The 23,858-nt window shown below is 45.3% G+C and overlaps 1 pseudogene; it reads right to left on the reverse strand.

The window, feature by feature from the left end:
• Positions 1-2,379: 2,379 nt before the first annotated feature.
• On the reverse strand, positions 2,380-6,679 carry LOC119825421 (annotated as a pseudogene).
• Positions 6,680-23,858: the final 17,179 nt, after the last annotated feature.

A 23,858-nucleotide genomic window follows, 5' to 3' on the forward strand; every position in this document is an offset into this window, starting at 1 on the left:
CCACAACACAGGTCAGGAGTTCAAGGTCATCATACCTACTTTGAATTTGAGGTCTGCATGGAACCTGAGACTTTGTCTCAAACAATCAAACCAAACAAGAGCCAAAACAAAACAAAATAGCATGCTCTGAGGGCCTCACTTCCGCTCACTGGGTCCTGCCCCCTAAATGTTCCATCTCTCAGAGTCAGCATGAGCTTGAGGAACGTGAGCTTTGGGGGACCATCAAACCCAACTTTTAATAAACACTCTGAGATCAGAATAGGAAGAGTTCTGGAACCCAGAGTGTATAAGAAACTCTACCCAGGGTCTCCTTGGGAAAGGTGGGGGAAAGGATCCTTCTGGAAGCCTTTTAATGCAAAGCAGCTCTATGACCTTCTGAAGCCCAACTCAAAGGAGCGTAGTGGCGCTAAGCAGAGACTCTCCTGCTGCTCTCATGCAATGGATAAATACCACTTATTTGTAATTAGCAGCACCCAGCTGCAGAAGGGCAATTAGCAAGCGAAGGGAATGAAAACAGGAGGTCCTTTAAAGAAGGCAAAACCATGAAGGCTTCCTTGGCTTAGTGGGATTTGCCTTATGTGTTCCTGAAATAGCAGAAACGTTTTCTTCGCCTCTTTTGTGATCTTGCATATGCCAGTGTGTGGGATATCAAGGTTTCTACGATGCAGGGACATTGTCAGGAAGGGCAAGGCCACAGGGAACTTATGCTCTTATTTCCACACCACAGTGTCCACTTTATCTGGAAACTTCCTAGGTCCATGGTATTAGAGATGTAGGTAAAGATGCCTCTTGCCGCAGTGTTTGCTTTTGCATTGTTAACCATTTGTGATTTGTCCTTGCACGGTTTTCACAGAGAGGGGTATAATTAATAGACCATGTGGGAAAGCTCCGATGTCCAGAAGTCTTTGATGACATGTATTTGGACTGCTCTGAAGAGCTGGCTTCCCTCAGGGTGGCAGAGATGGAGGCTAGCTGAGACTTAGTTTGGCCTCTCTTCCAAGGAAGGGGAGCAGGGAACTTTGGTGCTGGCAGCATTTCTTATCTGTGGGGCAGACAGGACCAGACTCAGCAGCTCCTGGTATCACCAGCTGACAGGCAATTAATCAGCCTCCAAAGCTGGCCTCGCAAGTTCTTCTCAGTCATCATGGAAGATGGCTCGGCAAACAGAACGTTTTTCAGAAGCGTAGGATTTTTAAAGAACGTGTTTCTAGTATAGGTAAAAAAAGATCCCATAATTTCATTTGTGCCCTCATTTCCTAGTCCCGTCCTTCTTCATAGCGTGGAGAGAAGCATCCAGGTCTGGTCAAAGTGTTATCAATGCCAAATTACTGTCAAAGCAGCTGGACCAGTCGGTTGCTGTGGCTGAGCTATGCTGTGGCCTGTGTGACGAGGGAGATGTTGTCACTAAGCAAGAACTCCAGGCTCTTTCGCTTGACCCTAGGCAAGAATAAACACTGTGTGGTTGGCAGAATGGACCTCTGGGCCACTCTGATCCTTATGAACCTTGTGGATGTGCACAGCCAGGCCAGCTCAGGAGCCTTGGTTACCTCTTTCTAACTTAAGGATAGCACGAGTCTCAAAGGGAACTCCACAGGCGCTTCCTGCTTCCTGAGACAGGGCAAACAGGTAGCCAGGTCTGGTATATTTTGGAATCACATGGACCTGGCTCCAAAGCTTAATTGCTCTCACTAGCAGGGAGACCCTAAGCCATTTCTCTCACTTGGCTGAGAGTCAGTCTCTGCTTGGACTAACTGGGGATGCTATCCCATCCTTCACAGTGCTGTTGTGTGCTGATGAAGACTGCATCCAAGAACATTGGTAGGCACACCACAAACCTTTCTTCTGTACGCCAGTTCTACTTCTTTCCCCTTGCAAACTAGTAGCTTAGACAGTAGCAGCTTAAACAGGCTCTGAACCTTAGTAAGATCCTTGACAAATTCTTTGACAGGGTCAGTGTCTTAGTTGGGGTTATTATTGCTATGATGAAACACCATGACCAAAAGAAAGCAAGTTGGGTCGGGGGAAAGGTAGTGTATTTGGCTTATTCTTCTACATTGCTGTTTATCACTGAAGGAAGTTAGGACAGGAACTCAAACGGCAGGAACTGATGCAGAGGCCACAGAGGAGTGTTGCTCACTGACTTGTTCAACATCACTAGCGCAGCCTGTTTTCTTACAGAAGCCAGGACCAGCTGCCCAGGGACAGCAAGCACCACCCACAATGGGCTGGACCTGCACACATCAACAGCCAGTTAAAAAAAAGGCATTACAGCTGGATCTTATGGAGGCATTTTCTTTTTCTTTCTTCTTTTTTTTTCTGAAGATAATTTTGTAATTATATTTATGTACAGAAAACTTAGCAGTGTATATTTAACCCAGTTCAGTGGTTAGTTCTTTGGCCTTTGCCTTTTCTAGGAGTCACAGATTGAGGAACCAGGATGTTGCCTCCCTGGTAGCAGGGGATTGCATTGTATCTGTTTTTGCAATTGGTCCTAATAGCTTCCAACAGCTTAGCCTGAGCACCCTTGTCTTCTGGGTTAACCTCTGTGAAAGGGCAACAGTGTAACACGTCTTCCTGTGGGCCAGCTGCCACAGGCTGACCTTCCCCTTGACGAAGCAGTAAGGGATCCCCATCTTGTAACACAGGGCATGCATGAAGACCACCAGTTCAATGTGGTCTGCATCATCACCAGCTGAGCCTTCCTGTTCTCCACCAAGATGGTGATTGTTTTGAACCCTGGTGGAAGGACAGGGGGTCTCTAAGTTGGGATGTCCCCTTGGCCAGCAGTTGTCTTCTCAGTGAAGCCAGCAGCTGGTGTAGAAGATTATTCTGTTTACGTGTTTCTTTCATTGGTTGAATAAAGAAACTGCCTTGGCCTTTTGATAGGGCAGAACTTAGATAGGTGGAATAGACCAGGATGAATGCTGGGAAGAAGGGCAGAGTGGCAGACACCATGGTTCCCCTGCCCGAGATGGACTCTGGTTAGACTCATGCCAGTAAGCCACAGTCAAGTAGTGATACACATTAATGGAGATGGGTTAAACTAATATGTATGAGTTAGCCAATAAGAGGCTAGAGCTAATGGGATAGGCAGTGTTTAAATGAATACAGTTTCTCTGTGATTATTTCGGGTGTAAGTTAGCCAGGTGGCTGGGACAAACAAAGGGTCTGCTCTGCTACAACAAGCAGCCTTGGTTTCTTCTCCTGCTTTGTCTCTGGTTTGTACTTGCATGCAGGTTTGAGCAGCTGGGTAGCTGTTTGCTGCCCAGTGCCTGGAGGAACTGGTTAATGGCAGGCAGTAATTTGAGTGCTTATAAGGATAACCCTTTGCTGTTGCAGCCTTAGGTAGAGGGGCTATTTAACAAAGTGAGTGAGATACTGTTTGAGTTGGCTGTTCTCCTACCCATTGCCAAAGTTCTTAGGCTTTTTTCTCCAGCAGAGGGTTCATCAACTTTTTGGCCTCCTGTTTTTTCATGATGGTGGTGGCCAAGGTCACCTTCTTTCCCTTGGCCTCTTGCTTGGCTGCAGGAGAGAGCTAGAGGCATGTTCTTAACTGAGGTTCCCTCCTCTCAGAGGATGTTACTCTGTGTCCAGTTGACAAAAAAACTATCCAGCATAGCCAGCTTCCTCATCTGTTGGAAGGGGAGTAGAATATTGGTTTTCACAAGTTTAAATGGGGAAATGTCATTAGTGTGTGGCACAGAGTGATAAAAGCTATTAGTTATTACTGCATCTGTGTAAATAAATAAATAAATAAATAAATAAGGAAGAAGAAGAAGAAAAAAAGAAGAAGAAGAAGAAAAGGAGGAGGAGGAGGAGGAAGAAGAAGAAGAAGAAGAAGAAGAAGAAGAAGAAGAAGAAGAAGAAGAAGAAGAGAAAAGCAATTTTTGCTTAGTTTCAGAAATCTCAGCACAGACGTTGACTCTATTCTGGGTCTTTGTTGAGGTACAGCTTCATGGGGTAAGAGTGAGCAGGTGGGGGGAGGATGCTGTTCACATCATGGTGGATAGGAAACAAAGAGGGATAGGAAGGGGTCAGATAAGGTATGCTCTTCACAGATCTATCTCCAGCGACCTGCTTTCCCCACTTAGGTACCACCCCCTGAAGTGTTGGTCATTTTCCAAAATGGTGCCACCAGCACTAAATATTCAGGATCTATGGGAACATTTTATAGCCAAAGCATCAGGAAGCCAATAAGCAGGGAGTGCTTGTTGTACCCCAAATATGGTTTTAAATAATTCAAACTTAATAATTCATTAAGCCTTCTCCCAAACTTGGAGACTAGGGATCCTGTACTAGGCCTCCTTTACAAGCTGTGGCCCTGAGAGTTATGTCTAAAATCAGTTGCTAAAGAAGAATTAGGAAACAGATTCAAATAAAGCCAGTATTTTTTTTCAAAAGTAGAGTTGGAAGATGAGCAAAGAGGAACTCATGACCCACACAGACTGGATATAGACATGTTCTTGGGGTGATCACCACACCCCTCAAGGGCCAGTGTTGGGGCTTGACTGGGACTTGGAAGAGAGCGTCCTTCCTAAGGCAGTGCAGGTTTCAGAGAGTCTGCAGGCTTTGACACTCAGGGGAATGACAGAGACACCAGGCACTGGGGTCTGAGTGTTTGCTCAATGATACCTATTGTGGGAATGTTTTCTCCAAATTAATGTTCACGTCTTAGCAGTGTTTGGATATAGGATCTATGGGAGGCACTTGGGTCACGAGGACTTTGATCTCACCAATGAATTAATCCATCAGAAGATAAATGATTTGTGGAAGACATGGCTTTGTTATAAAAATACCCTTTCTCTGGCATGCCGCCGTCATGTTCTTATCTGCCTTGAGATACTCCAGACAATCCCCACCAACAAGGAAGATACTATCAGCTCTAGTCCCTAACTGCAGACTTCTTGACCCCTAGGACCATGAGAAATTTGTTTATGAGTTCCTCAGCCTGGAGCATTTTGTCATAGCAGTATAAACAGGACTATAACCCCAGGTCTAGGGAATAAGTTCTATGGATCAGTAGGGACAAGAATTTAGGGTCGCCTTGTTCTAGGATTCCAAGGACAGGTTTCGGAGACCATCAAAGGCCTCAATGAGCAGGAATGAATGGGCAGATGGTCTTGTTATGGAACATCCCATAGATAAATCACAATCAAAAGCTTTGAGTCTTTTTCCATCCTGAGATGCAGTTCATTTTGTCTAGCTAGGGTCAGATGGGAGGGACAGCAGATTTGATGGTAACAATTAGAAAAAGTTCAGTGAATGGAGCTGCCATCAGTCCCCAGAAACATACACACACACCTATAACCAATGAAGGTCTATTTCTTACTTATGTCCCAGTCTAGATAAAGGACAGGAAGTTAAAATGACTGCCTTTCAAGCTGTGACCCCTCCTACCCGTGACTCCAGAGTTCCACTCTTTTATATTTCTTCTGCAGTTTCTCTGAGCATCTGAGATTGTGTTCTCTGTTGTTCAGACTAATATGTCTCAGGAAATGGCATCCTTAGGAACCGACTTCCCTGGAGTGAAAACTTGGTTCTGGTTTGAAGAGAAAACAAATGCATCAAGGAGGCCCCTGTGAGCCTGGATTGATGCTGGCTGGATATCAAGTCATTAGAAGCAAATTGGCTCTATTGTGGAAAGATCCATCATGACCCCCACCTTGTCAACCTGCCTCATACTTCAGAGACAACTCCTACATTGAGTCTCTGGAAGCACTTGGCACTGCTGTGGGACTTAATTAAAAGAACACCACATGCTGGCTTGTTCCACTGGGGATGGATGGACTGGGTTGAGTTGAGGAAAGGATAGGGGATTCCCCTGGCTCTTCATCAAGGCTGTTGAATTGCAATGTCACCAGAGCTCAATGGGTGCTCAGAAAGCAAGTGTAGCTTAGGATAGAAAGATCTAAACCATGTGTGTCTTCATATGTGGTGAGTCAACGCAGTCTTTACTAAGACAGAAGACCCTGAAAGACTTTTGTGGTCTAGGATCAACCCTCAGGGTACTAGAATGAAGACTGGGTTGGGTCATGGCTACATACATGATTATAGATAAGATTAATCCAAACTTCAAATGACGATGGAATCCCCTAGGTCTCAGTGATTGTGTGTATGTGGGGTGGGGGGCATTGTCTTCATCTCTAGAATATTAATATCCAAGTGCTGACAGAAGCAAGCAAATGGGATATTTGTAAGACTGGATCTACAGGCTCTCAATTGTAGCTGATGCTTAGACTCACCCAGGGAGCTCTAGAAAAATCCTGATACCATGACCGATTTCAGCATGTCATGTTTATCACACCAACATTTCTTTGTGCTATGCCTAGACATAAATGCTTCTAAATGCTTGGTGGAGTGTAAACATAGCTGCATGTGGAAAATCAGCATTTTGGTCATTTGGACAACTTTGTGGTATTTGTTGCATCTGTTTCCATAATAAGAATCCAAACAGCACTGGTAGATGTTAGCTAGATACAGAAGACTAGTACTCTGTACCAATACTGAGCTCTATTACTCTGAAAGTAAGAGCAGCAAGCACTGAAGGGTATCGAAAGCTGGTTAGACCCAAATTGTAGTTCTCTATAATCAGAAGTGAGAAAGACTTTGAGGCTGCCCTTCCTCCTGTAGGAGAAAGGATGTTGGCGGTCATGGCTAGGTCTCCCTTTGTCTCATCCATGATGTATTCTTGTCGCCAGATTGTGAACCCCAAACACAGGTAAACACTGAAAGTTCTACCTGATGTTCCTGGGAGTGTTCTTTCTCTCCTCCCTTCTGCTCCCCTATTCTCCCCTCTTTCTGTTCTTTTCCATATCTTCCTTCTTCTCCATGCCTGTTTTTTTCCTTTAGCTTCCATCTTCCCTCCTTTTGTCTATCCATTTCTCCACCATCCTTCCTTGTCTTTTCAACAAAATCTTTCCTAAGTGTTCGCTCTTTTCTTCTTGTAGCACAGTCCCTCTGTGGTGGTTTGAAAGAAAATGACCCCCCAAGGGGAGTGGCACTATTAGGAGGTATGGCCTTGTTGGAGGAAGTGTGTCACTGAGGTCTCTTTTGCTCAAGCTTCCCTCACTGTGTTAGTCAGTTGCTTTCCTGTTGCCTGAAAGATGTAGCACTCTCAGCTTCAGCACCACGTCTGGCTGCACACCGCCATACTCCCCATCATGATTATAAAGGAGCAAATCTCTGAAACCCCAAGTTGGCTACCTCAATTAAATTCCTTTATAAGAGTTGTTGTGATCATGGTGTCTCTTCAACAGCAGTGAAAACCCTAACTAAGACAGAAGTTGGTACCAGGGACTGGGATTTTCCTGTGATAGGCTGGACCTTGTGTTTGTTTGGAAGAATTTGGATTTTGGTACTTTGGGTTATGAAAGCAGTAGAATGTTTTAAACACTAGAAGAAGCATGGAAGCCAGAGGTACTAAGAATTACTTGAACTGTTGTCTGCTCACTGAAAAGGTTTCAGAGAAGAAGAATTTTAGTGTCTTGCCTAGAGTTTGTTCTTCTGATAAGTTGGTGAAGAAAGTAGCTGCCTTTTGACCTTGTCTAAAGAATCTGCCTCAGGAATTTCGGATTAATTCCATTGGCAGAAGTCTCAAAATAGCCTAGTATAGACTGTTATGTGGATATTAGTGGTAACTAATGAAGATTTAGAATGAAAAGGAGCAAGATGATAAGGGTAAATTTCAAAAAGTAAATCTCGAACACAAAAAAAGAGCACCAGAAAGTGGGGTGGAGCTAAATCCTCTGTTCAAGGAGACAAATGGATTAAGAAAGGGAGTAAAGGGTGTGGTGACCTCAGGGAAAGATCCCACCCAGCTAAATTTCCAACTTGTAGAAAGAAGCTAAAGAAAATCTTAGAACTGGGTGTGGTGGGACATACCTTTAATCCCAGTACTAAGAAGGTAGAGGCTGGTAGATCGCGGAGTCTGAGGTCAGTCTTGTCTATAAAGCAAGTTTCAGGACAGCCAAGCTTAGACAGTGACAGACAGGAAGCTGGTGAAGATAGAGGGGCCCATATTCCAGCCCCAGCAAGCAGCAGAACTTGGCAGCCTTGGCCACATGGTTCTGGCTTTAGAGTTAAGGATAGAAGAAGCAGGTTATGGAATTTTCCTCTGCACCTAAAGAAAGCCACGGAGGCCAGGCATGTGTCAGGGAAATCACTGAATGAAATTGTGAAGCTGAAGCCAAGATATCAGAGATATCAGAGTCATAGGATACCTTCTGAGGAGAGATGCTAACAGGAGTGGAACCTGCCCAAGAGAAAGAAGTGTGGTGCAGTCAACAAAACTAAGCAGAATTGGAGATCTGAAGCGTGTTTTGACACTAGACATAGAAATAAATGCACAGTTTGGAATTTTCCCAGCTGTTTTTAAGTCTTGCTTTTGTCCAATATTTTCTTGTCATGCTCTCTTCTCTGCATTTTGGAATGCTAATGTATATCCTATACCATTTTATATTGGGAGAGTGTGATCTGCATATATATATATATATATATATATATATATATATATATATTTACTTTACATTATAGTGTTTCTCTGTGTAGTCCTGGCTGTCTTGGAACTAGCTCTGTAGACCAGGCTGGTCTCAGACTCACAGCGATCTGCCTGCCTCTGCCTTCCAAGTGCTGTGATTAAAGGTGTGCACCACCACTGCCTGGCTCACTATTTGATTTTTCCTGGGGGAAGTGCAGGTAAGAGATTGTCATGTATCTCAAAAGAGACTGAAACTGTTAAAGACTATGGAAACTTTTGAAGTTGGACTGAATTGTATTTTTTTGCATTATGATATGGCTATAAGCCTTTGGGGGCCATGGAGTGGAATGTGGTGGTTTGGAAGAAAATGGTCCCCAAAGGGAGTGGGACTATTAGGAAGCATGGCATTCCTTGTTGGAGGAAGTGCATCACCGTGGAGATGGGCTCTATTGCTCAAGTCTCTTTTGCTCAAGCTTCCCTCAGTGTGTCAGTCAGTCGACTTCCTGTTACCTGCAAGATGTAGCACTCTCAGCTCCAGCACCACATCTGCCTGCAGGCTGCCTTGCTCCTCATCATGCTAATGGACTGAACCTCTGAAACTGTAAGCAGCCACCCAGTGAAATGCTTTCTTTATATGAGTTGCCATGATGTGGTGTTTCTTCACTGAAAACCCTAGCTAAGCCACCCTCCTTGGCTCAAATTACCCACTTCCACCTCAAAGTATAGACATAATGCCCCCGCCCGATCTACTCATGGCTCAGAGTCTAAGGCTCTTGCCTTGGTGCTTGAGTCTTCTCTTACCAGATTTCTCTTTTGGTTTCCTCTTCACTGCTCAATGAAACCAGACTGCACACTGTCTGCCCTCTGAGCCCACACAGTCTCCATTTGCTCATGCTGCATCATCTGCCTGAATGTTTCCCGTCTCTTTTCTCCACCTGTCTAGAAACCCTTCACCCCTCAAGGTTTCCCAAGCAGTATTAGACCCATGAAGCTTTTCCTGGACCCCTTTGCAGGCCCTTGACCCTATCTGGATAGTTCCCTAGCCTACTGTGATCTGTGTGATCTATGTGAGAAAAGGTGGGCCGGCTGGAGACAGCCTAGTGGCTGTGCTGTCTAGCTTGGATTTCTGTCCTTGCCATTTCTGACTCTCATCTTGGACAGAGCACAGAATGTTTGCATCTCACTGGCCTCCTTTGTGAAATGGGGGTGTAGCTGTACCTGCTGCAAAAACGAAGCCAGTCAACATATGGCGGCCAGCGCAGTGGCTGCTGTGGTGTGACAGCTGGTGCTTGCGCCTCATCCTGGCAGCTCTTCCCCTGCAGCACCTTCGTCTGATCATCTCCACACCATCTGCACCCAGCTCAGCGCCAGACACTTGGTATCCAAATCATGCTTGCTACTTTGCTCATCAGGCATGATCTTAGTAGTGTGGGCATCTGGGCTCCATAAATGATGCCTGGGTACAATTCAGACACACTCACTGAAAGCAGGATTTCTGGGTCAGACATCCGTGGTTCAAGTTCAGGTCCTACCTCTGCCATGCTATGTAATGTGTGGAGAAGATGGATTCCTTGGCCTTGTTTTCTGATGTAATTTGGGGTGCAGGTTTCCCCCAAAGTGGGCAGTGAGGAAACATTTAAAAAGTGGAGCCTAGTAAAAGAAAGTGAAGTCATTTAGGGCATCACTTGAAAGGGCTATTAGAACCTCAACCCCATGTGTGATGTCTCTGCTTCCTGGTCACCCACAGGTGAGCAGTTCCTACTCATGAGCTGCCACTTTGCCATTCGCCCAAAGGTAATAGGGCCAAGCAACCACAGGCTGGAGTGTTTGAACTTATGATACGACAGTCTCCACAATCGGAAACAAGCAGGAGACTGCCCACATCCACAAGAATTGCTGGCAGAATTAAGTAAGTCAGTTCTTACAAAAGATAGGTGGAGGTACTCTTGGCCCTCGAGTAAGCAGTCAGAAAATACTACACCAGGGATGGTTTCATCTCCTGCATGTCGTAACTGTTGGGCTTAGACCCTCACACTCCCTGCCCTCCCTGCTACCATCTCTCACCCCTCTGCATACATATACTACAGCGTACACAAGCCAAGGAGAGAGAGAGAGAGGAGAGAGAGAGAGAGAGAGAGAGAGAGAGAGAGAGAGAGAGAGACCCCTGTCCTTCCACAATGGCAGAGGCAGACATGGCAGTTAATTAGCTCCTGGCAGCAGCCTCCCTTGTACAGTGCTCCTTTCCCTGAGATGATGGAGGTGTCCCCAGCACAGCTGGGCATTGTTACTTAGATGCTACTGTGCAAGTAAATTGTCTTGCTCGTCCCAGAAGCCTCCTCCTACCTGTCATCTTCCAGGAATCCCCGTGACTCATCTATTTCTCCGCGAAGCTAGTTGATGATGAAGCTTCGGTGTCCTCTTCCTCCCCTGGGCCAAGGGTACGGGGGAGGAATTAGCAGTTCATTCATACAGGGCTTCTAATCTGTCTTTGTCAGGCCCGGCTGTGGAGCAATTTATATTTCTCAGCAGTGTCTGCCTAAGGCAGGAGCCGGCCCACTCTTTCGCCTAGGTTTGGAGATAAACAAAAGAGAGGGAGTTGTCACACGGACAGACTGACCGAAGCCAGCATCTTTGATGGGATGGGAGGTGAGAACTGACCGGAAGTCTGCATCTCAAGCAAAACACCTGTAGGCTACCTGTGGGATGGTCAGCTCCCACCTGGCGTCCCGAAGCCCCAGTGCGACAGGAGAGAAGGTGAAGCCTTATGGATGCCTTCCTCAGTGCCCTATTTTCTCCTCATTTGGTTCTCACTGTGAAAGTCAGGAAACACACTCCACGTGAGAGTAAGGAAAAATTGAGACACAGAGAGGTTAAGTGACTTAGCTGGAGTCACACAGCTAGTAAACCACTGGTGGGGCTTTTTAATCTAAAATCAACCCTCCATCATTTTCCCATCTTTCCTCTTTACTTTTAATGATTCCAGGCTACTGAAAGCGACCAAGAATAAAGGCGTTTGCTACTACTGGCTGCAGAAAACTAGACTAAGTTGAGGCAGCCCCTTCTCCTGTTCCTATCACCTGTTGTAGGACTGTGTACAGGACACTGATAATTCCATCCTCCTGTCACTCATGCGGAGTTGGCAGCATTAATCCCATTTATCTCAGAGGAAACTGAAGCATCCCATGATGGCTGAAGGGGGCCCAGGCCTGTCTGGATTCTGGTGTCAAGCCCACAACGTTTTATCTTTGTTAGCTGGGAGAGTTCAGGAGATGGAACCTCACCTCTGGCTGTGATGGGCTGCAGGCTGTTATGTTTTGAATCTGAAGTGTCCCTGATAGACTCATCTGTTTGAACACTTGGTCCCTCATTATCCCTGAAGTTTGTGGGAGCTTTGGGACGCGGGGCCTGGATGGTGGAAGTAGGTCACTTTTGAATGTTATGCCCACTGGTTTTGTCTTGAGCTCTCTCCCTCCTGGGCCACTGCCATGGGAGTTGCATCCTCTGGCTCCCACCATCATGGACTCCCCTATGCCTTTACCTCCATCCTCTGAGACTGTAAGTTGAATGAACCTTTCTTCCTTCTGTTTGTCAGGGATTTTGTAACTAATTAGAGGCCTCGGCACAGGGTTAGGGAGAGAACTGGAGTATCACAGATTGGAGGGTTTTTTTCCTTTGTTGGCACTTTGTGCCCTGCTTTATGGAGCTGTAGTGTTGACTGAGGTTTCTGTCCTGCCTGGTTCCCAAAGAAATCACAAAGAGGTCTACATTAGTTATAAACTGATTGGCCCATTAGCTTAGGCTTCTTATTAACTCTTGTATCTTATATTATCCCATTATTCTTGTCTATGTTAGCCACATGGCTTGGTACTATTTTTGGTGAGGCAGTCACATCTTGCTTGCTTTGTGACTGGGTCAAGACTGCCCACTAGGACTTCTTTCTTCCCAAAACTATCCTGTTCCCATTGACCCACCTCTACTTCCTATCTGGTTGTCCCACCCATACTTCCTGCCTGGCTACTGGCCAATCAGTATTTTATTAAAATACAATTGACAGGGTACAAACCATTGTCCCACAGCACTGTAGGGGTCCACAGAGGTGTCTTTAAGGACAAAGTGAGAATGACAGTGTGTTAGATATCTGGGATCCTGAGTCAAGACAGTCAGAGGTAAGCCAGGCTCTGCATGCTGCTACAGTTGTAGGAAGCACTCCAAGCACATGAAGCATTTGACAGTGTGGTATAGGAGCCAGACAGCCCTGGCTTAAATCTCTCTCCTCTGCGTATTTTCTTAAGCAAGTAGCCTTGGCCAGGGCAAACCAGTTTTGAATGCCTCAATTTTACTAGCTATATATTAAATAGAGTTCTCCATAGCAACAGGACCCATAGAACACACACACACACACGGGGGGGGGGCAGACAGAGAGAGACAGACAGAGAGAGAGAGAGAGAGAGAGAGAGAGAGAGAGAGAGAGAGAGAGAGAGAGAGAGAGAGGTTAGTGCTAGTCTAATACAAAGCCTGAGCACTAGAGGGCCAGGGCTCAGTGCTGTGCTCAGTGTTGTGGGTCTTAATCCTTAAGACTCAAGAACTGGAATCTCTGCTATCAGTGAGCAGAAGATAAATGTCTCAACTAAGAGGGAAGGAGGCTGCATTCATCTTCCCTCTGCCTTTTTGCTGTATTCAGGCCTCAGTGGAGGTTCTAACTGGAGAAAAGACTCCTGGCTTAGGCCGACCGCTACTTTAAATATTAATCGCCTTTATGTTTGCTTTCCCCATCCCCTGCCTCATTCTGCCATAAAGAAGTAATTCTTTACTCAATCTCTGGGCTTACCTTAGCCCAGGTAAGCTAACACAAAACAGTAACCACATTGTCTTAGTTAATTTTTTTTTCTGTGATAAGTCACTATGACCATAGCAACTTACAGACAAAAGAGTTTATTTGGGGCTTACAGTGTTAGAACATTAGAGTCTATGGCATCATGACAGGGAGCATGGCAGTAGGCAGGAAGCCTTGGTGCTGGGACAGTAGCTGAGAGCTTACATCTGATCCACAGAGGGAGCTGACTGGACATGGTGCAAGTCTTCTGAAACCTTAAAGCCCACCCCAGTGATATGATGTGGATCTCTAACAAGGAAGGCCATACCTCTTCATCCTTCCCAAACACTTCTATTTACTGAGTCTCAAGTATTTAAATCCATGAGCCTATGGGGGCCATTCTCATTCAAACCATCACAATTCCACACTGTTAAATGGAGCAGATGATAACAGAATCTGCCCTGTGAGCATCTTTTGGGAATCATGTATGATAACCATGCAACTGTTCAGCTTGGTGCATAGGAAATGCAAGCCATTGTTAGTTCCTCTCCTCTCCTGAGCCTTTCTGAACATAGGAAAAAAAATGGACACTTAACAAGGGGTGTCTGCACTGAATCAGGAATGGGCTGGGATGTGGTGGTCCCTGTCCTGCAGAGTGAAGTAATTAGTGGACTTGGTAGCATCCCCCTCTCTGCATTTATTCTTATATTAGTAGCATAACTGTATATGTGTGCTTGACACAGGTACCCATAAACCAATGTGTGAATGGATATGCAGACACATGCAGAATCACAGTATGTGTGCATTTGCCTGTGCCTGAGCGATATATATTCATGTGGACATCATGTTTGTGGATTGAAAGTGTGTTTCCTTTTGATCTCATTGTTTATGTGCATGAATAGCTGTACCCACACAGATGTAAAAAGCACTACCTGCTGTCTCACGTATCCATTGTTCTGCTTCTCTATGGTAACAGACTCCTTGTTTGGTACATGACTTCTCAGACAATGACTGTCTATCTCACATCCTTTGTGACAAGGGATGGCCATCGATCTAAGCTCTGGTCAGTGTGTGGGAGCAGAAGTGGTGAGAGAGACTGCCAGGTCTTGCTTTCAAACTTTCCATGTTCCTCCCTCATCTCCACCCTCATGGGCTGGATTGCAGCACAGAGACAAGCCCTTCTGGGCCACACAGTGAAGAACAATCTCCTACACATGAAAGAGCTACAAGACAGAATGACCTAGAACACAGGTACCTTGGGACCTCTTTACTGGCCCCTAACTGCTTATTCCAGATTGTTTCATGAGAGAATAATGAAGGCCCATCCCAGTCATCTTCTTCTGGGTTTGTGTTATCGTGATTGCAGCATCTATGCTAGGTTGAATTTTAATTACCTACAGTATATGCATAAGCACAGTTTTGGTAAAGTTCATTTCCTTTCTGTAGAAAAGGGAACTATTTTAAATTGAATATCTCTGTGTCATCTGGGTAAAAAGGCTGTACCAGGGATGTTACCCATCATGTGGCTTCTTTAGGGCTAGAAAGACCTGGGGTTGTTATGTTTAAGATTCAGCTGTAGGAGTTGAGATCCTTAAATGAGTTCAAAGGGGATGTCTTCTAGTTAGAGGTCTGGCCACCACTGTAGAAGAGCATCTTTTGGGAATCATGTATGATAACCATGCAACTGTTCAGCTTGGTGCTACAAACAGGTCTACATTCACAACCTCTAGGTAGCTGCCTCCCCACTCTCTCCACTGACACTCTGCCAAATGCATGCTCTGGGCTTACCTGTGCACCAGGAGGACATATAGAGTACTAGGAGGAAGACTGAGAAGACCTAAGCTAGGTGTTGTGAGGCACTTCTACAATCCCAGCTTGGGAAGTGGCGGCAGGGGGGCAAGGTGTTCCGAGTCATCTTCCAATAATACAGTTGTATGGACCTTGAGAGAACCCTACTTCTTTTCTTATCTAGCATTCAGTTTCTTCCCAGCAGAAAGGGGGTGCTGGACTATAGTGTCCCTAAGATCTTTCTAGATGCAGGAGTCTCTCAGGAGACTCAGGAGCTTCTACATTAGCGAAAACTTTCCTGGCTCCTAACCATTGGCTATTCTGACTGATTTCCAGGAATAAATGCCTTTGGAAAGCATGCACATTGCCACTCTAATGAAAGCTATGTGGGAAAAGACCTGCGGCCAGCAGATGCTTGGAGTCCCAGAGCCCTTTGGCTTCAGATCCCCTGTGCATATTTTTGAAGACTCACAGGTGCATGGGTTCTCAGCCAAGGACTATCTGAAAGAGCCACAAATCTGTTCCACACTGGTGGGGTGAAGAGAACTTTATATTTATTTCTCTAAATGAAATTAAACCTGGTCATGAGTTCCTGACCTATATGACCAATGAGGTGTGTCATTTTTGTCATATCTGCTGACTCTTCCACCCCATGGGTTATGTCAAACCCCAGAGCTTATTTTTGGTGCCATGATGTTGGGTAGTCCTCAGCTGTTTATTTTGAGAGATGTTTCCTCCAGTGGAAGATCAAACTATGGCTTAGATGCAGGGACTTCTCCCCAACCTCCAACATCATGGTCTGTGATGAGGCCCCTAGTGTTCAGGCATCACCACGTAAGAATTTAACTGTCTTTACTTGCACTACAGGGGAGAAAAATTACAGGGCTTGGGCACTAAAGACTCTACCTCTCCATCCCGTCATCTGAAAAACTAGTTCATTCCCTGTGGTAGCACAAGTCTCTATCGTACACTGGTTCAACTCAGAAACTCTAGCTTGAAGCCATGGTCAGTCTCAGCTGCCAACTATAGTTCCTAGGCTAGTGCTAAAATTAGAAAATAAATAAAAACAAACAAAAATCCTAAAACAAAACAAAAAGCAAAATCCCAAAACCTGTGTCTATGACCTATGACCCCAAAACTGACCTTGAACATCCACTGACTCTGTGCAGGAGAGCTGCAGCATGACTGCTTATGCATCCAAAGCTTTCTAATGCATCATGGCTGCTTATGCATCCAAAGCTCTCTAATGCATCATGGCTGCTTATGCAACAAAAGCTCTCTAATGCAGCATGACTGCTTATGCAACCAAAGCTCTCTAATGCAGCATGGCTGCTTTTGCATCCAAGCTCTCTAATGCAGTGTGGCTGCTTATGCATCCAAAGCTTTCTGACAGTCGCATTAAAGCAGTAAGTGAGATTTGTTGAGAGATTTTTATTTAACTGAATGTATTAAAAATGGCAGTGCTTGTTACAGTTTGAATGTTAAATGTCCCCCATAGACTCATGTGTTTGAATGTCATCTCAATGACGGCCTGCTCTGGGAGGCTTTGGGTCAGAGGCATGGCTGGTGGAGGTGAGTGACTTGGGGACTGGTCTTTGCTAGCCATAGCTAAAGCTTTGCTTCTGGGATGAGCTTTATATTTCTTGATCAGCCACAAGATGAGCAAGCTGCCTTGAACCACCCCTGCCTCCAGGCCTAGCTCGGCATGATGGGCTGGACTTCCAGAACTGTGAGCCAAGTAATCTCTCCTCCCTTAAGATGCTTCTTTCAAATGTTTGATCACATGAAAAGAAAGCAACTAATATACTGCATATGATGGCTGATTTTGTGTGTCAACTTGACCCAAGCTAGAGTCATCAGAGAGGAAGGAGCCCTCACTGAGGAAATGCCTCCATGAGATCCAGCTGTAAGGCATTTTCTCAATTAGTGGTCAATGGGGGAGGCCCTAGTCTATAGTGGGTGGTGTCATCCTTGGGCTGATGGTCCTGGGTTCTATAAGAAAGCAGGCTGAGCAAGCCAGGGTAAGAAAGTTAGTGAACAACACCCTTCCATGGTCTCTGCATCAGCTCCTGCCTCCAGGATCCTGCCCTGTTTGAGTTCCTGTCCTGGCTTCTTTCAGTGATGAACAGCAATGTGGAAGTGTAAGCCAAATAAGCCCTTTCCTCCCCAACTTGCTATTTGATCATGGTGTTTCACTGAAGCAATAGAAACCCTAACTAAGACACCACTTCAACACACAGCCAACATAACATTAGCAGAGAGATGATGCTTCGTATCCAAAGCTGGTACTGATGAATGTATATTAGATGCTCTACAGAGATGAACCATGCATCAAGAACATGATAACTACACAGGCCTGGTAGTTGCCATATTGCACAGTAAAATGTAATAATAATAAAGGAATATCACCAAAATGTGACTGGGGAGTAGCTCTGTTGGTAAAGTGCTTTGGAAGCGCAAGAACCTGAATTCAATGTCCAGACCCTACTTAAGAATGTGCTTGTAAACTAAATGCTGAGGAGGTAGAGATAGTAGGATCCCTGGAGCTCTCTAGCCTGACTGTAAATTTTAGGCCAATGAGAGACCCTGTCTTAAAAAGGTGGATAGTGTTCTCAAGGATGATTCCTGAGGTTGTAGTGAACACACACTCACACCACCCCCAAGAAGAGCTATGCACACTTGCATAAAAATGTAGCTGTTGTTCTATTCTAAGAGTTATAAGGCAAGAGAAAATTACCTTCTTGTGTTTCTTTCCTTTGACTGAGAAACAAGACAGAAGTGAATATCTCAATAGATTATCTTGACACAGTGAGTTACATAGAAGAGCCCTAACTCAAAATAGCTTAAGCAAATGAGGCAACTGTTCGGAAAAACACACACATCTCTTGGGACCCACAGGGTGGGAAATGGGTCCCACCTGGGCAGCAGAGCCAAGCTGAGAAATGCTAGTTTAGTGTTTGCTCCTTGTTTGGGAGTGCAGAAGCTTCTCTGCTTTGCTTTATCTCCTATCTTTCTTTCTGTGTAAGGCTTACCTTTCTTCCTCAGATTGTGTTTTCCCACTTTCTGTTTTCAAAGGAGAGGCACTGATCTAAGCATGTCCCCAGTGTCCCTGACTTCAGGCACTGTACAAGTCCGGGGCTTAACACGAACCCACCCAACCTCCCAACAAATGCTGATTCCAAACTTGTAAGGGGAGGGGGACTTAATAGGCTCATTCCAGCCAATACCTTGGCAGCCCCTGGCCAGGTTTAGTTCCCATGCAGTTATATGTGTCTAGATATTGGTGTAGTCGGTTATATTGGAGGGAGCTGTGCTCTGGCAGGTGTGATGGGAGGAAGTTCTTGGAGAAACAGCAAGTGCCCGCAAACATCTACTTTGTGACGTAAAGGGGTTGAACATTTAAGTGATCACGACCATGGGTGCTATTTTTCTATCCAATAATAGCTTGGAAAGAATGAAATGAGCTTCAGGCTTTTCTGTCGTTCATTATAACATTATTTTCAGCGATCAAAATGTAGCAGCGACCCCAGGTCCATCTGCTGAAGAATGAATAAAGAAAACATGGCGCTGTGCACACATTCAAAGTAACGTCATTCAGTCTTTGGGAGGGGGACAGATCTAACAACCGCTGCAATCTGGAAGAATCTTCAGAATGCTGTGTTATGTAAAATACGCCACCCCCAAAGAGCAGCTACCAATGTGTGATTCCCATTCTGTGAGTCGTCAGAGAGTCAGAATGGAAGTTTCTAGGGCCTCGGGAGAGGAAGCAGGGATGTTTAATGGGCACAGAGCTCCCTTCTGAGGTGACAGGGAAGTTTTGGAAATGGATCATGGGGAGAGCTGTGAGTCACTGTGAATGGAGGAAATTCTCTTACCTGCACCCTCTAAAAGGACTGAAATGACAAATTTTATGTTATGTGGATTTTACTATAATTTTTTTTTAAATGTCAGCTTGTCTCCTAGGCTGCTTCTACAGAACTGATCATTGGCTCTGAGAATGAGAGACGATCAAATCCATTCCTCCTGGGGCTTCCTCCATCTTATAGAAGGAGGTGCCCCCACATTGCATGGAAAGTCATTAAATATTTGTGGCTTGTGTTAAAATTACATTCGGTTGCTATCAGCCCGGCGGAGGAGTGAGAGGAGGAGGGGGGGAGGAGGGGGAGGAGGAGGAGGAGGGGAGGAGGAGGAGGCGGAGGGGACGAAGAGGAGGAGCGAAGGAGGAGGAGAGAGGGGAGGAGGAGGAGGAGGAGGAGGAGGAGGAGGAGGAGGAGGAGGGAGGAGAGAGGCGGATGACGAGAAGAAGAAGAAGAAGAAGAAAGAAAATCAAAGAAAGAAGAGAAGCATCAAGAAGAAAAGCATCCCCATCGAATCATCCTTCTCTCTTCTTCTTCTTCTCTTCTTCTTCTTCTCTTCTTCTTCTTCTTCTTCTTCTTCTTCTTCTTCTTCTCTTTCTATTATCTTGGTCTAATTAAAAAATGTGTTTCTAAAGCAACAGGAAACGCTGGTATTTGATAATCTAGGTGTGTGTGTTCAGAATAGTTGCTTCTGGAAGGAGGAAAATACACTATCCTAAACCCTTGCAGGGTCCCCCTTCCCTAGCCCCACCTTGTTTGCTTCCTGTCCTCATATGGTGTTGGAGGTAACAATGGCAAAGAAGACGGAAGGGCTGAGTCTGAGCAGGAAGAGCAGAGACTCGGGGAGCTCTTGAAGCCTTGATTTATGAGCAGGTTTTAAGGAATGTGGTGCGAGGAGACAGGGAGGTTGGAGAGTTTGGGGGTTTTGCTGTGTGCTATGCAGGTCTTTTCTGCTTGTCATTATCTGCCCAGAGTGCAGCAAAGATGCAAATTCCTTCCTCGGGACTGTTTATTCCTGTGTCAGAAGGAGGTGTGGTAAGGGAAGGTGACAAGGCTGTATTTGAGTCACATTTGCATCCGTCTAGGGTCTAGAGAACTGTTTGGCCCGTGGTTGAGGCTGAGTCAGTCTCATATAGTGCCAGGCATCGTCCGAGGCACTGTCCCGATTGACATCTTCACCAGCTTTCTTTCCTGCGACCCCTGCCTAGCACCGCAAAGGCCCTTGCAGGAGTGATCAGCTGGAAGAGGTGAGGCATTCCCCTCCACAGGAAACTCCTGGCAGCAATTACCATTTCACCTCCTGGGGATCTCAGCAAGGGAGCTCAAGCGACAAAAGATAGTGCGGCGTGGCAGAAATTACACCAAGAACTGCAGTATATCACTTCATTTAGTACAGGGGGTGTTAAAATGTTCATAAATGTCCATTTGGCCTGAAAGCAAATAACTTAAGTCATTCAAAGTCAGTCTTGTTAGACCGTAAAGCCGCTGGCGACGTTTCACATAAAGGACTCTATAGGAAAATAAATTATATTTATTGAATTGAACTTCAAATAATAAGCCTGCCACCTACTCTTTTTTTCTTGACTTTCTATGACCTATGAGTTTTGATGAATTATGAAAAGTTCTGTGGCCACATAATCACTTAAACACAAAGCTATCCAGGTAATAACACAAGCCCCTTTATGCCAAAGAAAAACTCATTTGCTGAATAGCTGATTGCTATTTATTCTGTCCCTGCTCTGATTGCTGGTCTTCAAAGTCATGTGCAGAGTGCAGCTCCTCCTCCTCCCCCCTTCTTCCCCTTCTCTTTGGCTCCATATCTTCCTAGAATGCGTTCATTCTGGTTCACAAGGGTGCCATTTGTGGCACCTTTTTTTTTTGACAAAACTGGTCAGATTCTACCAACTCCCAAGTTCTGAATCTTCTTATGAAAAGGTCTACAAAGACTTGGCGTGGAGATACATATCCATTCCTTGAGAAGCTGAGGCAGGAGGATTTCAAGCCTAAGATCAACTTAAGGAGCTGGGAAAATGGTTCAGTCCATAAACTACTTGCCACACAAGCATGAAGACCTGAGTTTGACTCCCCAGCACATCTGCAAAAAAGAGGCAGAACACAATGCTGCATACCTGGTATCCCAGGGCTTGGGAGGGAGAAGGACCCCTGGTGTTGGCAAGCAGTCAGCTTAGCCTAACTGGTTAGCTCAAGATTCAGTGAGAAACCCTGTCTCAGAAAAATAGGAGAAAAGAGCCGGGCCGTGGTGGCGCACGCCTTTAATCACAGCACTCAGGAGGCAGAGGCAGGCGGATCTCTGAGTTCGAGGCCAGCCTGGTCTACAAGAGCTAGTTCCAGGACAGGCTCTAGAAACTACAGGGAAAACCTGTCTCGAAAAACAAAAAAAAAAAAAAAAAAAAAAAAAAAATAGGAGAAAAGCAATCGAAGAAGATATCTAGTGTCAACTTCTGGATTTCACACATGCACACCACCCCAAGCATACACACACACACACACACACACACACACACACACACATTAGTACATTAGTCAGGGCTACATAAGAAGACTTTGTCTCAGAAAATCTCAAACAATCTTTGACACGTTATGTTGACACATCTTTCTGGGGAAAGCATATTTTGATGCATATAGAATATGTAATGATCAAATCATCATAATTAGCTTATCCATCATCTCAGATGCTTATTAATTCTTTATGCTGGTAACATTCTCTCTTTTGGCTGCCTTGAAATAGACACTAAGTGACTGTTAAGTAGAGTCATCTTACTGTGCCATAGGGCACTGCCATGTCACTCCTATCCAGTGGGGTTTATGAGCCTGTTTAGCCAGCCTCTTTCTGGTAGCCACTACTGTGTTCTCTGCTTCTATGAAATCTGATTTTGAGTGGCATATATGAGTCGGAATATGTGCCATATATTTGTCTGTCCCTATGATTTTCTATAACATCATATTCTTCTGACTAGTGTGCATTGTGTTGCTAATCATATTGGCTATTTTCTTTTCTGTTGCCTTGACAAAATATCTGACAGAAGAAAATGGAGAACAGTTTATCTTGGCTCACAGTTTCAGAGGGTCACAATCCATCAAGGCGAGGAAAGCATAGAGCAGCTTTCGGGGAGGAGCACACAGTAGTGGCTGTTCACATGGTCTGGTCCAGGAAGCAGAAAGCTCAGAACAGGAACAAAGCAGTGGCACCCCCTGGAGAAGGTCATCCCAGGTGACCTATTTCTACCAGACAGGCCAAACTCCCTAAAGCCTTCACAGACTTCCTAATGACACCACAAACTAAGGAGCAAACATTTGGAGGTTAGAGATGGCTCAGTGGGTAAGAACGCTGGTGGTTCTTCTAGAGGACTGACCCATTTGATAACTGGTCCCAGGGGATCTGATATCCTCCTCTGGCATCTGCAGGCACTGCCATGCACATAGTACCCAGACACATATACAGGCAGAACTCTAATACATATAAAATAAAACATGAGCCAATGGGGGGACATTTCAGATTCAACCCACCATACTACAAATGACAGGATCTCTGTATCTTGGCCTTTGCTGGTGGATCTGGAAGCTGCAAAAGCATAATTTAAAGAACTGTATAATGAGCCATAAAAAAACCACATTCCTGAAATCCCACACATTGCTTAAATCTTTTTCTAATCCCCATTTGTTTAATTTGAATGTCTTGTTGATTCAGCTTTTAGCATTGCTCTTGGGAGCTCTCTGAGTCTCTCTCTGCAGGCTGTTTGGTTCTGTGCTTCTTCGAGGCTCTTGTAGCCAGTACTTGTTGAAATGTTGGATGCCCAGCATCTCTTGATCTCCTTGTGTTTGGAAATTCCCTTCTTTGGTTCATTTGTCCAACAATATGTGCTGAGATCCTTCTGTGTTCCGGATGCAGCAGTGAACAAACCCCACGCCACTTCATTCCCTCCATAGTATGTATTTAAAAGGAGACCGTGAAGCATATAGATAAATAGACATATGTAATGCAAGAGCCTTGGGGAAAGTGGCTCGTGGAGAACAAAAGCTGTTATAAAATTTTATTAATTTGTTTTTATCTATCCTTTGGTAATTTCATCCACGTATACCCTGAATCTCCATCTACCCATTTCCAGGCCCGCCTCCCACTTCCCCTTAACCCCATCTTGTGTCCTCACTTTTATGTCCTCTACCTCCCTCCTTGTTTTGTGATCTACTGAGTCCAACCAGTGCTGCGCGCTAAGATATTAACTGATCCTGAGGGCTTGACCTTGCACAGGTAACCAGAGCTGAAGAGAGTTTGTGAGTGCAATGGCCAAGTCCTGTCGGGAAGACAGCATTTCAGAACCTCCTCCCCATCCTTCAGCTCTTAAATTCGTTCTGCTGTTCTTTCCCCAGTGTTCCCTGAGCCTTGGAAACACTGATGTCCCACGTAGGGCTGGACACTCAATAGTCCCTTATTCAAAGGATCTTGACCAGGTGTGAGTCTCGGCATTGACTGCTGCCCACTCAAGGGAACGCTTCTCTCCTCAAGGTTAGGAGCAGTGCCTATCTATGGGCAGAAATGTAAGTATTCAGAAGGCAGTTCAGTAGCGTGTCAATTTAGCAGAACAGCAGTAGCGGGTCCACTCCACCCAGTGCCTATGATCTCCTGAGCTTCAGACCAGGTTTACAGTGGCAGGCCTGAATCCTTGGGACTCAAATCTAATCAGCTACCTGTATAATATTCATGTCACCAGTGGGCACGTCTTTCTTGGCAGGTCAGTATCATAGCATTCTTCAATTTTACTGCTGAGCAAAACCATAACGAGGGTAGCACCTGCCAGCACTGTGAAAACTAGCCAGCAGGGAGGAAGTTTTCGGGTCAGTTGCAGCTTGATTTCCCCATGTCCCACAACCAATGTGTATTGCATCTTCAACACCATCTGCTTAT

This window comes from Arvicola amphibius, chromosome 1 (assembly GCF_903992535.2).
Source record: "Arvicola amphibius chromosome 1, mArvAmp1.2, whole genome shotgun sequence".
Taxonomy (NCBI): Eukaryota; Metazoa; Chordata; class Mammalia; order Rodentia; family Cricetidae; genus Arvicola; species Arvicola amphibius.